We start from the raw sequence: 2,940 nt of genomic DNA, 5'->3' as shown, positions 1-2,940 counted from the left end.
TGGCTTTGTTAATTCAAAGCCGGGTTCTTCTTGAGCCTTCGTTCCAAAAAAAAAAAGTGTCACATCTTGGCATCATGCAACAGAATATGATCCTACTTCCACACTAGCACTAGCACGGCCCAGTATCACCTCTTGGCATCACGCCCCATATACAACTTAGCAACTGAGAAAAAATAGAGCTAGCTTCAGTAACATCAATAGTGCCCGGGATGGTTACCTTCAGACTAGTCGATGCTCCCTTGGTTCTTCAGGTGCTAGATATGACCAGCCCTCTATTAACTTCCTCCGTTACGATTACCTTCAGACCAGTCGAGTACAACTGCATCACGGAATTATAATTATTTCCAGGAAGTGTTCAGTACAGAAAATTTCACTTTCAATAGTCATGTTGTTTGGGTATATTAATTTCTGATGTTGCAGCTAGCAAGCTTATGTCTCGTTTCTCTCGTCGGTCGGTCAAAGGAGGCAACAAACACAAGAGATTTTGGTGCTGCGTGCAACTAGGTGCAGCGCTTTCCTCTAACAAAAACAAAAGCTAGGAGCTGCTACATGCACAAGAACAAGCTCGCGGTGCATGCATGCCTATTCTGACAAAACTGAAGAAAGGCAAACATTTAGCTAACTGAACATTGTGCAGCAGGATTACAGTGGCCAACAATCTCATCTTGATTTTTGTTTAGTATAAACAGAGCATGCCAAAACTGCAGCTTAAGGGATTACAAAGGGAGGGATAGATCAAGCAGCCAGCATCCAACTTGCAATGCAGATAAATCAATACTGTATATAAGTTTAAAAGATCATTTCTGATGTAAACAGATCATACAGAAATTACAGATCAAGTGATTACACGAGAGAGATAGAGCAGCAATCAACTAGCAGTCCACCGGTGATGGAGAGGCAACACACAGGCATAGTGAAGAAACAAGAGGAGAAGGGATGGATGAAATCGCATTGGCAGCTCACCTACAGTAGGGGAGAAGACCGGACCTCAGGTTGTGGTCGAACGGAGAGATGGCGAGGACGAAGAAGTCATGAAGGTGAGTCTCTTCGTCTCGGCGGCCAGTGGACGAAGCGGTGATGGAATAGATAGAGGTGGAGGACCCTGAGACTCCATATATTCTTAAGATACAACTTGAGATTTTTTTTTAAACTCTAGTATGTAGAGTGTAAAGACGGGAGATGAACCAAATTGGATGAGACAAGTACAACAGGAATTTACCAGTGTCCTGAACAGCAACATACGAAGCTTGAAAAATGCATCATTGCATACAATCCGGGTCACTTGCATCCTCGATGCCTATCGCTGCCATTTCCTTCCTCAACCTCTCAACCATCTCACGGTCCTCATCCTTCTCATAAGCCCGGACAAAAGCATGGTATACCTCACCACAGGTTTTGAATCCCTTCCCAGCCATCTCTGCCTGGAGTCTCATCGCCACCTCCACTTCCCCTTCCTCACAAAATCCCCTTATCAGTACCTCATAGCTTCCCCGATTCGGTGCGAACTCTTCGTTCTTCATCTCCGCCCTCAAAATACCTAATGCCTCCTCAACTCTCCTCTTCTTACACAATCTATCAACCATCTCCTCGACAACCTCCGCCGCCATACTAAACCCCCTCCTTCTGAGGTCTATGCGAACAAGCATCGCAGCATCAACAATTCAACATCCCCTGTCCTACAATGCCCTCTGACCAACCACTCGAATGTTGTAACACTTGGCTCAATCCCACAAATCTCCATGTCCTTAAACATCTCCTCTGCCATCCCCACCTCCCCGGCAGCACAATACCCACCAATCATCATGTCGTATGAGGTGACATCTTGTTGGATCCCTCCCTGAACCATCTCATTCCACAATCGTCATACCTTCACCATCTCCCTGTCATCACAGCACGCAGCCATCCGAATGTTGTAAGTGCCCACATTGTGCTTGCAAGAGTACCTGTCCATTTCGTCGAGCACAATGTTGAAATCTTCGCACTTTTGCCATGGCGGTAGAAAGCGAGGAGGAGGGAGTTAAAGGTCTGTGCCGTCGGCTGGAGCACGCGGTTGGTTCTTGGACCCGGTCGCGTGTAGATTTGGCGGTACATCTCGAGGGCGGACTCGGCGCAAGGAAGGGAGCGGAAGAGCAACGCCGCGGTAGAGGGAAGGGGGCAGGTGCCGGAGGCAAGGTAGTGGCGGGTGATGGAGGCCGCCGCGAGGGGTTCGCGCCGGGAGCGGTGGCAAGCGAGGAGGAGGAGGTCGAAGACGAAGGGGGCTGACGCAAAGCGGTGGAAGGTGGCGGCGATGGCATTGAAGATCTGGGAGGGGGAGTAGTGGCAGGTGGCGGAGGAGAGGACATATATGGCCACGCGCCGGAGGCGGGAGGCGGCCGCGACGTGCGCGGCGGAGGCGGAGAGGATGAGCGGGGGAGGGGAGCGGGCGGGGAGGAGGCGGCGGAGGGCGAATTGGTGGAAGCTGAGGGCTACGTGGGGCCGATGGCGGCGGAGGAGGAGGACGGCGGAAGCGGCGGACGCGGGGAGGGGGTCGGGGAGCTGGAGGGAAGCGAGCTGGGACCACTTGGACTTGGAGCGGTGGGAGGTGAGCGCGGAAGCGGCAGCGGCCGCGTACGGGTGGGTGGCGTCGATGAAGTACGGGGAGGCAGGGTTGGTGGTGGCATCTCCGCCAGGCGCGGCGGCGCGGCCACCGGCGTGCATAATGGAGTGGATTCAGAATCAGAAGCACTATCGTGCTTACCTTTTTCTTCTACTATCGTGCTGTAGCTCCACCTGTAGGTAGACAAATGGAATGCCGTACAAGTCACAGAAAACGTCGTAAAGTAAAGCTGTGTCAGTGGATGTGCATTAAGGGAAAAAAGGACAACTAAAGTAAAACTCTATATAATTAATAATTCATGTCGTCCGGTAGTTGGGAAGTTTTGGTACAACGGTCAGCAGTAC

At 51.1% G+C, this 2,940-nt stretch overlaps 1 pseudogene; it reads right to left on the bottom strand.

Annotated features, from left to right (window-relative positions):
• Positions 1–1,259: 1,259 nt before the first annotated feature.
• Positions 1,260–2,697, bottom strand: LOC123040440 (pentatricopeptide repeat-containing protein At2g15980-like; annotated as a pseudogene).
• Between the last annotated feature and the right edge of the window lie 243 nt (positions 2,698–2,940).

The sequence above is a fragment of the Triticum aestivum genome, chromosome 2B, assembly GCF_018294505.1.
Source record: "Triticum aestivum cultivar Chinese Spring chromosome 2B, IWGSC CS RefSeq v2.1, whole genome shotgun sequence".
NCBI classification, from domain to species: Eukaryota; Viridiplantae; Streptophyta; class Magnoliopsida; order Poales; family Poaceae; genus Triticum; species Triticum aestivum.
This window is presented reverse-complemented; position numbering and strand designations above follow the sequence as displayed.